This window comes from Lethenteron reissneri, chromosome 37 (assembly GCF_015708825.2).
Source record: "Lethenteron reissneri isolate LAM-NWPU_2019-01 chromosome 37, ASM1570882v1, whole genome shotgun sequence".
Lineage (NCBI taxonomy): Eukaryota > Metazoa > Chordata > Hyperoartia > Petromyzontiformes > Petromyzontidae > Lethenteron > Lethenteron reissneri.
Window position 1 is genome coordinate 12,171,322 of NC_083815.1, and position 12,984 is coordinate 12,184,305.

The following is a 12,984-nucleotide window of genomic DNA, read 5'->3' on the forward strand; positions in this document are numbered from 1 at the left end:
GGTTGTTGGGTTTTGTGATGCCAGGTTGTTGGGTTGTGTCATGCCAGGTTGTTGGGTTGAGTGTTGGTAAATTGTTGGTTTGCGTGATGCCAGGTTGTTAGGTTGAGTGTTGCCAAGTTGTTGGGTTGTGTGGTGCCAGGTTGTTGGGTTGAGTGTTGGTAAATTGTTGGGTTGTGTGATGCCAGGTTGTTAGGTTGAGTGTTGCCAGGTTGTTGGATTGAGTGTTGCCAGGTTGTTGGGTTGTGATGCCAGGTTGTTGGGTTGAGTGTTGCCAGGTTGTTGGGTTTTGTGATGCCAGGTTGTTGGGTTGAGTGTTGCCAGGTTGTTGGGTTGTGTGGTGCCAGGTTGTTAGGTTGAGTGTTGCCCCGTGTGCTCTTAATAAATAAGAAGCCTTCTACTCGACATGTCTCGGAAATCGCTCACTATACATGCATTGAGATTATTTAGATGATTTCGCTGCTATACATTTCCACATGATAAGCCGCATCGTTGAGCTATCAGTGGGCCTTGCTTGGTAATATAAAACAAGTTGTTTATAGGTTAGGTTTTTTTTGTACGGCCAGCTCACATGCAAAAAAAACAACGGTAATTCCGCCATAGCTGATTTATCACGGCTCACAGAACTCACCACAGGGCCGAATGGGTGGCCAGTGGGGGGAGTGGGTGAAGGTGGTCAGGGTGGGGGTGGCGGTGGGTGGCCAATGGGGGGTGGGGTTATGGTGGGGGGGGTGACTGGTGGTAGGTGAGGGTGGGGGGGTGACCAGTCGGGGAGGGGGCTAGTGGGTGGCCAATGGGGGCTAGTGGGGGTGGCGGCTAGCCGGTGGCCGGTGGGTGTAAGTGGGTGGCCAATGGTGGGTGGAGGCTAGTGGGGGGTGGGGCTAGCAGGTGGTCGGTGGGGGTTAGTGGGTGGCAACTGGGGGGTGCGGGTAGTAGGTAGCGTGTGGCCAGGTGGGGGTTAAGGCCGCTTGGGGGAATGGGGAGTGGGCCACTGCATAATCTTGATCTTGAACATTTGTAAATGATGATTATACAGAAGATGACGAGAAGGAAAACTAAGGAAAGAGACACCACGGCTGCAGTAGTGACTCGACTGTGGAGGGTCGGCTGCGACGCTGAAGCCTCAGGTGCAGACGAGGTGTGGAAGAGAAGCCTTGGCACGCTTTTCATCTGAGATTGAGAAGCGTCGCTGGGCTCTGAAAGACAAAACAAAAATCAGGAACGCAAATTAATCCAAACGAGGCTCTCTGCATTTTGCACACAGAATGGCAATATCATGTGCCATAGAAGCAGAACCGGATTAAACAACGGGCTAATAAGGCCTTAGGCCCTCATATTTTGGAGGCCCTCCTTATAGGCCCTCCTCCATTCCACATTGAAGTAACAGCTGAGCGATGGGTAGCATTGCCAGCAGAAATGGTTTGTCTTTGAATAACGATGATATAATTCGTGACTTTGAATTACGATAACATAATTCGTGACTTTGAATTACGATGACATAATTCGTGACCTTGAATCATGATGACATCATTCGTGACCTTGACGTATGATGGAGTGCAGTGAGTGCTTTAATCTTTAATGACTTCCCTTGAGTCGAATTTATGTGTTAATTTACATCGAAATCAAGTATGTTTGAAAATTGTTATTTTTTGCAATATATACTCAACATAATTAGGCACTTACCTCCCATTAGACCTAGGCCCCTTATAACCTTAATCCGGCCCTGCATGTAAAGCATAACAGAAGAACTGGTCCTATAGTCACAATTGCACTTATTGCTGTCTACAAGTGACCTGTTGCGACTCGAGTAAACCAGAATTAGGGTTAAACATCCGACCGGAACACTGTGGACTCATTGACCTGGACAATCATCATAATTAGTGCTGGTCATGTACGGAATATTTGAGAGGTTCTTTCCAACACTGGTTCATGTTAGACGCTATCCTCCGAACAGTGTTACAATAATTCGTAATCATATTCACCATTGAATTAAACAAATATAGTTTATAGTCTCATTAATGCAAACTACATCTCACAATATCGCTGATGCAAACATTTCCACAAACCACCCTGCTGCTCCCCACCCCTGGTGACACGACACATTCACTTCTCTAACTAAATACCACTCATACTACAACACGATTCGTAAAATAACACATGTTTAAACGCAGCTATAAGGTTTTGTTATAGCATTGGCATTTACTGTTACTAATATTGTTATGTTACCAGGTAAGGCCCAAATAAGCAGTGTTGCTCTTTTTCAGAAGCGACCTGGCCATCACAAATGATAGCTCAACGAAGTTGCTTATCAAGTGGAAATTTGCAGCAGTCAAATACACGAAATAGAGTAGTTTAATGAAGGTAATTTACCTAAATTCATTTTAAAATTAAATATCAGTAAAATATCAATTAATATCCAAAACAAAATGTGTCAATTTTGTCATGTTTCCAGATAAACTTGCAATTGCAGTTTTGAGTCTATAGATGGTGTTGATATTCTTAGGTTTTTTCGGTAAAGTCACGTAGGTAAAACATCAAAATTAATAAAAATAAAATAAAATAAAAATCACGACGTTTCGGAGGCAACACAAGTCTCCGTCATCAGGTGGGACCGTCACAGCCAGATTAGCTGCATCAAGTGAGGCAATGATTCAAGATGTAATCCCTTAAAAGCAAGTTGAGGGGGGAGGAGAGGGGGGGAGCTCATCAGAATGTGGTAGCCAATGAATGGAACGTATCGGGAGGGAGGGAGGGGGGCGGGGCTCAAAGACGGCACGGAGTGCCACGTACAACGCATCGGGAGGGGGAGGGGGGTGGGGCCAAAAGGATGGACGACGGCGTGGATGCGGTTGTGCGCAAGCAACTACTGCTGCACACGCCAACGCATTGGACAGAGAGGGGGAGGGGAGGCCTGATACACATGATAGAAAAGAACGAAAATGCCCATGTTTATACCAATGCTGGCTGAACAATGAAGAGAGTACTGTTAAACACTGGGGATGTTAACACTCGGTAAAGTAAAGTAAAATAGTGCCTGTCAGATAAGATGGTCCAAAAAAGTGTAATTAAGTCTTTTTTGCGTGGTTGATAACATCTTTCCAATGATTACTAAGTTTGTACCCATCATCACGGTTGAAATTATGTCTGTGTTTGTATATTTGTATGGCTTCGTGTACAAACCTTTGATGGTAGCCAGGAGGTTTGCAGAGAACCTTGGTCTCGGAAAAGACAATTTCATGAGAGCCCACCGAGTTGTAGCAATGATCGGCAACGGCCGAAGAATCAGTTCTGCCGTGTTTCAGATCTGACTTGTGCTCGCGGACACGATCAGAAACATGACGTTTCGTTTCTCCAATGTAGCAATCACCACAAATGCAACTCAATTTGTAGACTCCAGGATACTGTAAGTCAGGAACGACATCCTTCACAGATGGAATCAGATCACGGATTTTATGCACTGTACTGAATCGGACTTGGATCTTATGTTTGTTTAGAACATAAGATCCAAGTCCGATTCAGTACAGTGCTCGCGGACACGATCAGAAACATGACGTTTCGTTTCTCCAATGTAGCAATCACCACAAATGCAACTCAATTTGTAGACTCCAGGATACTGTAAGTCAGGAACGACATCCTTCACAGATGGAATCAGATCACGGATTTTATGCACTGTACTGAATCGGACTTGGATCTTATGTTCTAAACAAACATAATTTCAACCGTGATGATGGGTACAAACTTAGTAATCATTGGACAGATGTTATCAACCACGCAAAAAAGACTTAATTACACTTTTTTAGACCATCTTATCTGACAGGCACTATTTTACTTTACTTTACCGAGTGTTAACATCCCCAGTGTTTAACAGTACTCTCTTCATTGTTCAGCCAGCATTGGTATAAACATGGGCATTTTCGTTCTTTTCTATCATGTGTATCAGGCCTCCCCTCCCCCTCTCTGTCCAATGCGTTGGCGTGTGCAGCAGTAGTTGCTTGCGCACAACCGCGTCCACGCCGTCGTCCATCCTTTTGGCCCCGCCCCCCTCCCCCTCCCGATGCGTTGTACGTGGCACTCCGTGCCGTCTTTGAGCCCCGCCTCCCTCCCTCCCGATACGTTCCATTCATTGGCTACCACATTCTGATGAGCTCCCCCCCTCTCCTCCCCCCTCAACTTGCTTTTAAGGGATTACATCTTGAATCATTGCCTCACTTGATGCAGCTAATCTGGCTGTGACGGTCCCACCTGATGACGGAGACTTGTGTTGCCTCCGAAACGTCGTGATTTTTATTTTATTTTATTTTTATTAATTTTGATGTTTTACCTACGTGACTTTACCGAAAAAACCTAAGAATATGAATCCTTGCAGTCACGAAAGCTTCAAATCTAGATGGTGTTGAGTCTATGGTGCAGTGTTAAGTCTATGGGCAGTGTTGAGGCTATGGATCAGTGTTGAATCTATCGGCAGTTTTACGTCTATGGGAGGTGTTAAGTCTAGGGGGAGTCAGAATTTAAATCTGTATTTTATACAGGAGGAGGAATTCGATTAGCTATAAAGCTCTTTTTCACATATATCAAGTAAGGGCGAGTCAGCAAGTTACAAAAAAAATCCCAAAACACGATAGGAGTGCAAAATATATAAAGGTAAGAAAGCCACTAAAAGTAAATAAACAACTATAAATAAAGTATGTATGTATAAATTCCATAAGGATATATCCTTGTTGATTTTTCAACACCAAATTCAAGCTTGGGGCAAGGCAGCAAAACAAAAACAACAAGAACAACAGTTTCAGACCACACCAAACCAACACATAATCCTTTAATTAAATGGGGCATTCATAATAAAGGTTTCAAATTGTAAATGTTGTGGGTTTACTCTCCAACACACCGGTGTGCTGAAGTAGTAACTAATTGGTATGTTTTATTTACGTGTCAAACCTTACTTATTGGCTGAAAGGTTTGTAAGGTTTGGTAGTGAGTTAACGACACATTTACATTCACGCGATCTAACCAAATACCTTTCTTATGAATATTGGTCGCAAAAGCCTGCTACGTGTTAAATTAAATGGCACACTAACTTTGAACCTCATCGGCGATTCATGGGGGGTTAGGATGAACGTTACAATTGAGAGGTTATGATGGTATTACTCGCTCCGGGTGTAACTCATCTCTGTGTCTCACCAGCTGAATTCGATAGTGGGCAGGTCTTTGAATCGCCGTTTGGCGTCTCCACCTTCACAGTGTAGGGCCCGGTCTCGTTTCCGTCTTGCAAGATCAGGCCCCGAGGCACTTCCCAGTCAATTACGTCCAGTTGGAGACTATCTGTCACTGACGAACAGGTGTTTTGGCCCACCGTAAAGCAGCTTGCCTAGATGAAACAAAAACGCAATAGGATTACTCATAGACCAATACTAACACAGACTCACACGGAAACCTGTAATCCCTTCTCCTGTAACCAAGTAGTTGAGTTCCTGAAGAACACTGTGTTATGGGATAACTCGCGTTATAATAAATTATATTAAGTAAAGCACAGTCCAAGATAACATGTGAGATTCGTACGTAGGCTGAACAAAGTCTGAGGCGCGTGGGTAGCATATATAAGGGTAATGCCAGTAGAGTCAACCTACAGTGCGAGTAGACTAGTGGCACTGGATATAATGACAGGGGAGTCAGCCTGCAGTGCGAGTGGACTGGTGGCCACGGGAATGATCGAGAATAGGTGCGTGGCCAGGTGATGTAAGAGGACAGTGGAGTAAGCCGATAGAACGAGTGGTCTAGAGCCAGCGAGAAGGTTAGGGAATAGGGGTGTGGGCACGGGGCGGGCGCGTGGCCACGCACTATATATAAGGGGAATGCGCGGGAGACTCAAGGCTGTGCAGTAGGGTCTCCGCCTGTCCGAGGGTGAGCAGGTGACTCCTTCATAAAGAAAACTTTCCGAGGACAAGTGCATTGAAGTCGTCTTTACATAAGCATCCAGCAGTTTCCCGCCTTGTGCGATGCTAGGCCGAGGCAGCCATACTCCCGCGACGTAATTCTGTTCACTTGATCGCGTTATATCCAATTCACGTTATGAAAACATGCGGCGTTATTTTAAAACAGACTATATATCCATGTTGGTGATATTAACAACATGGTAAGTCCTTCCTTAATGTGTGGTGTTCACACTATAGCGCGTTTTCGCTATAATGCATTTATTCCATTAGGAGCAATTTTCATACAACGCGGAACGTAATCTGTGTTAATGCGGTACCATCACCGTGAACACACGGAATGCTCCGCGTTATAATGCTAAACGTGCTCTGTTATAACGATGACAGCCCATTCTATCATAATGCGGAATGCCCCTACTGTTAAAATGCAGAAATCGCCCCATTATTACGCAGAATGCGCACAGTTATAATGCAGAATGTACCCAATATAACTCGGTTTATGAGTGGCTGCAGAGTATAATGATACAGTAATGTGAAACGATACAGTAACGCAGTGTCGGCGTAATGCTCAGTTATTCCCGCCATCTTACTGTGTGCGTAGTACATCACATCTCGCCAAACTGTATCGTTACTAAATTACTTATGGGGAAATTGTTTTCGCAACATTTTTCGCCTAGCACGACACTTCATGAATGCATCTATCGCGTTAAACGAGGACCTACTGTACTCACTGGGTCTAACAGCTTTGTGAGTTCATACAGCGTGCTCCAGAGGCGTAGCTAGGATATTTTGCGCCCGGGGACGAACTATAAAATTGGCGCCCCCCACCCCCCCCCCCCCCGTTTAATCACATTTTCCTAATACATCGAATAAGGAATAACAATAAAAATTTTAATGAAACATTGTATTTAAAGAAGCAAATTTATAGAAATTATATTACATGGCTCACTCAGTCACTGTTGTAGACTGGTTGACATAGTCTACAAAAGATTATTTTTTCTTGATTTGATTGTCGCAAACTGGTCAATCACGTAATCAAAATCTGTTTTTCCCAATGTTTCTCTTTTAACGCTAAGAAGAGCAAGATCGCTGAGACGATCTTGTCCCATTGAAGCACGCAAATACGATCAAATAAGTTTCAATTTTTTTGGTTCATTCGGTAAAGTCACGTAGAAGGGAAGTAATAAAATAATAAAAATAAAACATAATAAAACAATTCATTCAGATGCTGTCGCCTCGACAGACCTGGTTTTCACCCGAGGACGGCTGCTTGCGTTGTGGCCGAAACGTCGTGAGAATTGTTTTATTGTTTTATTTTTAATATTTTATTACTTCCCTTCTACGTGACTTTACCGAAAGAACCAAGAAGATGAATCCCTGCAGTCACGAAAGCTTTAAATCGAAATTTAAGTTTCAATTTGCTGAACGACCGCTCACAGCTTGCAATTGAAACTGCTATTGTTAATACAATTTGCATTGAAATTCGCAAATTCGGAAATATGTTGTCTCCATAAAACACAATTAAACCAAGATGATCCAAAGGAGTTTCTGGTAGAACTTAATTCCGGTTACTGAGCAGCATTTTGCAATCTCCAATTTCTGTGAAAAGTTCGTGGCCATTGATGTCGGTGTCATAGAAATTTCCAAAATCTGTGCAATTTCGACGAATTGCATCGACATCTGTGTCGGATAGAAGAGTTTTGACGTCCAGCAGAAATCCAAATTTTGTGTTCAGGTCTTTTAGTCGTAAAAACCGTGTTGATAAAATACGCTCTTCATAACGCACACAATTTCTTCTTCTCCTGAAAGTCATGCAACTCTTGCCAGTTCTCCTGGCATCTTCCGACGTCGCCTAATTATTCTGTCCACATCGATCCCCCAGGCTGTGCATCTTGTTTTGGCGTTTTCTACAGCAACTTGGCTCAAATCATCACGAAGCTTGACAAATTCATGCTCCAAAGATTCAAGATCAGTTGCTGCTTCCTTGAAATTCATAGTAGGATCCTGTAAGCGCTTCTGAACACGATACATTTTTCCAAGAATGACATTCCAGAAATGTAATAAAACTATGAAGTTAAAATTTAATACGCATGCAAGTAACTGCATCACTTCTGGTTTCAGGTGTCATAGTTACGTCCTCTGATAATTTGTCTAGCAGCCCTACTAGTTCATCCAGTCCTTCATAGATAGCTTTAACAGCTTCTGACCGTGCACTCCAGCGTGTTTCAGAGTCCCGCTTTACTGTGATGGGCACAGCTTTTTTAAACTCTTCCCAACGAATTGTTGAACGAGAGAAAAACAAATATATACGTTCAACTGTTACAAAAAATGTGAAGACAAGTGGATCCTGTTTAGCTGAGTGTACTCCTGCTAAGTTTAAGCTGTGGTTGTCACAGTTGACAAACAATGCTCTGTGATTTTTGTCACATATTCGTTGTTGAAGGCCGGATATATGCCCAGTCATCACAGCAGCATCGTCAAACCATTGTGCTGCTAAATGAAGGCCACGCTATGTTGACGTGCGTGGGCTGCTCCGGCTGCTGCAGCCGCCTGGAGCGTGGTGTCACTAATAAGAACAAAAAATAGGCCGTCGTAGTTTCCGCCACCAAAAAACAGGCCAGTGACTAAGGCTGAAAGACTGCGCCTGTCTGTTGTTTGGGACGTTCTTCCATGTAAATTCTTAATAGGCGCGCGTACAAAAATGTAATTACATGACATGTAGGCTGTGTGTGGCGGGATATAAAAACTTTTAGGTTGAGGTGTAATTTTGTGCAGTAGTTTCAGGCTGCCGCGCCCGCCGCAATAAGTTATAATGTAACGTTGTAAGCCTCATTTTGGCGCCCCTTTACCTTGGCGCCCGGGGACATATGTACCCCCCTGCCCCCCCCTAGCTACGCCTCTGGGACTCGACCCGGTGCCGCTGACGACGCCACCACAGGCAGCTCCCAACACAAGCGAGTGCAACACTCCCTTAGGGGCCGTCCATAAATGACGTCACGCACCTAGGGGGGGGAGGGGGTCAGACATTTGTGACAATGTGTGACGAGAGGGGGGGGTTGAGAAATGTGACGTCACATCAAAATGCGCAACTTTAAATATAGACAACACGTTCTACTTAATTAAACACATTCCTGCGGAGGGAGCTGGTAGGAACGTTGGGTTGCTCGGTCAATGACCAGGGTCAACGGCGGCGTGGTGTATTCCGCAAATATGGCCGACTGTGAGGGCGGGCACAATCCGGCGTGAGTAGGTTAAACGGTGCGTTTTATAAGGGCACCACGGGGTGACCAGCCCCTCCCCACCCAGCCCCACCTCTCCCACCCACCCACCCCCCACCCAACCCCACCCAGCCCCTCCCCACCCTCCCCACCCAGCCCCTCCCCGCCCTCCCCACCCAGCCCCTCCCCACCCAGCCCCTCCCCACCCAGCCCCTCCCCTCCCCACCCAGCCCCTCTCCACCCTCCCCTCCCTCCCCACCCAGCCCCTCCCTTCACGACGGACGGACGGACACAATAATCCCATGTGGGCTGGTGTAACCAGGAGGTTCCTACCAGTAATATACTTTTTTAATGTTTTCTCTTACAACATAATAGTGCAGCGCCACATTAAATACGCACTACAATGACAATAGTTTAAAGCTATTTGAAGCATGTTTTATTCTTTTTGGGGGGGGGGGGGAAGAGCCTTGTGACGTCATATTTGAGGGGGGGTCTGACTTTTTGTGACGCCGTGTGACAAGGGGGAGGGGGTCAAAAATCGTCCAAAATCGCTTGACGTCATTTATGGACGGCCCCTTAGCTCTGAGTTAAGATTTCCACTTTACGTGCTGTATGCAACTGGTGTATCCGCCCATAGTTGACCTGACACACTGTGATCCAATTGTATTTGAATGCTCAAAACATTTCAATGCTCAATGCTTTTGTAATGGGTTCAATTTAGGCGCACACACTTCTTGGGAGGCAACACTCATTTATTAATTAACACAACGTTTACTCAACAGTTACTCTTACTCTACACATAGGGTGGTGACCACCGACCTACACTAGCTAACACACAATTGTATTTTAGTCTCTCTCCAGCGTGACCCAGCCAGGTGGCTGCTGGCAGTCCGCTCACTGTAGGTCTTCTCTTCTGGCATCTTCACGAGGTGTCTTCATTCTTCTCAGGAACAGCCCTGCTCTGCCTTCACACCACCCTTATATCTCGTCTCTCTCTGGCGTGGCCGGCTCCGCCCAGGCCACGCCTCCCTTCCCAGGCCACGCCTCACTTCCCAGGCCACGCCTCACTTCCCCCACCTCTGGGAAGGTCCGGATCCCTCCAGCACGTGACCCCCCAGGCACCCCCTTGGGGCCCCCAGCCCTCGTACGGGCCAACACAGTAGTGACCGTTCTGTCACTACATCACCCCCTCCTGTATAAACACACAGCCGTCCCCGGCTGTAACACAACTGTGAACATCGAAAAGGTGTGCCTCCGAACCAGCAACATCAATAAATGACCGGCGACCGATAAGAAATACCATCACGTAATATATACAGAATCGACGAGGGTAAAAGGGAACCGCATAGAAAACGGGGAATTAACAACAAATATACATGAAAACCGGCTAACCCACTTACGCTCCATCACAGCCCCCCCACCGTTAGAATCACGCATGCAATGACAGTCACCCGTTAGCACCCCCCCGCCTTTCCGACGTGGCGTGACAACCAGTAGCACGCGTCGGCCATATCGGGGGGGGAATTTCCATGTTACCACCCCACCGCCTTTCCGACGTGGCGTCACAACCAGTAGCACGCGTCGGCCATATCGGGGGGGGAATTTCCATGTTACCACCCCACCGCCTTTCCGACGTGGCGTCACAACCAGTAGCACGCGTCGGCCATATCGGGGGGGGAATTTCCATGTTACCACCCCACCGCCTTTCCGACGTGGCGTCACAACCAGTAGCACGCGTCGGCCATATCGGGGGGGGAATTTCCATGTTACCACCCCACCGCCTTTCCGACGCGGCGTCACAACCAGTAGCACACGTCGGCCATATCGGTGGGATTTTAACCCAGTCTCTCTCCAAGACTCGCATCGCAGCATATAGCTGTACCGACCGAGCTGAAACGACCCATCGTTCACTCACTGCACAACATGCACCCTAACAACTGAGGGAAACAGTCTCAACGTAACAGGCCAACTCCACCCGAACCTTACGAATCTCCAGCCCACTGTTTCAACGCGCCTCAGAGGGTCTCAACCTCCGAGCCGTCAGGTCAAGCCGTCAGCCATAGCATGATGGGACCACCCTCCCTGAGCCATGTGAGCGCACAGCCCACAAGTCTAGACAAGCCACAGAGTGTCTCGATCTCTGGGCTGTCAGGTCAAGCCGTCAGCCATTGCATGACGGGACCACCCTCCCTGAGCCATGTGAGCGCACAACCCACAAGGCTCGACAAGCCACAGAGTGTCTCGCTCTCCGGGCTGTCAGGTCAAGCCGTCAGCCATTGCATGACGGGACCACACACTCCGAGCCATGTGAGCACACAGCCCACTAGGCTAGACATACCACGGAGTGTTTCAATCTCCGGGCTGTCAGGTCAAGCCGTCAGCCATTGCATGACGGGACCACACTCTCCGAGCCCTGTGAGCGCACAGCCCACTAGGCTAGACATACCACGGAGTGTTTCAATCTCCGGGCTGTCAGGTCAAGCCGTCAGCCATTGCATGACGGGACCACACTCTCCGAGCCCTGTGAGCGCACAGCCCACTAGGCTAGACATACCACGGAGTGTTTCAATCTCCGGGCTGTCAGGTCAAGCCGTCAGCCATTGCATGACGGGACCACAACGTTCATGTTAGACACGCAACACTCACTGGGCCATCCTGGTCAGGATCTGCGCCCCAAGATAAGTGACAGCCAGCACCACAATTCCAAATCCCTGGCAGCATGTCACCATCGCAATTTAACACCATCACAACACATACAATTTGAATTATGATCCCCCACAGAACTGATCCAATGCCGAACAGGTACGCACAATTTGTGACGATCCCGAATATTCAATGGTCACAACAATACACCTCACATCCCGTATCCGTACACATCATCTCCGAGACTCGCATTGCAGCAATGCAGCTGTACCAACCGAGTGGAGAGAGCAATGCAATTTGACGGCAATTAACGGAAACGCACCCCCGATCCATGTAGAACACAAGGAGCATTCCCGCACAAAAGACATCATCTGTGCAACAACGGACAGGAACCAACCAGTGAGTTTGAAACAAACCGAACCTGTCACTTCAAAATCCCCTTCAACATTAACCATGGGACTCAGGGCATTCGAATTTTGAGAGAAAAAAACTGTACACAAACCCCAAGAATCGCCGAATTGATTAATACAGTATATGCAGTATACGAAGTTCGTACAGTCAATCATTTGGCACAATGCACCATCCAGTCCCCACATGGCAACACACACAATCAATACTCCAGACAATCCGTACATAGTAAATAATCACAAGCAAGTACCCAACATTCCATACACTGTTAACAATGACGATCAAAGTTTCTGACAGTTGCAAGTGACAATCACGAGCGAAACTCCATACAGTATACACAATAACAATGGTGATTTCGCAACACAACGATGGAACAACACGAGTCATTAACACGGCAACATACAGGATATCCACGGAACTCGGGACACCAACAACGAATTAATCATTAACTACACGCAGAAGATACCGATCTCGACGCCGTAATTAACAACAAACACTGGTCGCCGCGTCAATTTCTCACGCACACAACCGGACGAACACGTTCCGCAACCCAGCGAGTAAAAAAAAACCACCCGCGATCGCAACCCGGCACACGCAAGATGGGTGAAGTTATTATTATTATTTTTATTGGGGCCGGGTGCTTGTCAAGTCACAACTCGCCTGGCAAACTGTGTATAGCGGAGGGCGGCAAGGTGGAGCACTGGAACGGCCCGAAGAATCTTTGATGGTGAACACGGCCTGCTGTTGCGAACCCATCCACCTCTCACGCTCGAGCAGAAGGCTGGAACTCC

The 12,984-nt window shown here is 46.9% G+C and overlaps 1 long non-coding RNA gene across 1 annotated transcript in view; it reads right to left on the bottom strand.

Annotated features, from left to right (window-relative positions):
- Window positions 1-819: 819 nt before the first annotated feature.
- LOC133351365 (uncharacterized) overlaps window positions 820-12,984 on the bottom strand; it is a 36,402-nt gene continuing 24,237 nt past the window's right edge. Inside the window, exons 3-4 of the long non-coding RNA XR_009756174.1 lie at window positions 5,176-5,362; window positions 820-1,193 (exon numbers count right to left, since the gene is read on the bottom strand). This is a non-coding gene — a long non-coding RNA (uncharacterized LOC133351365). The remainder of the gene's footprint in view (window positions 1,194-5,175; window positions 5,363-12,984) is intronic.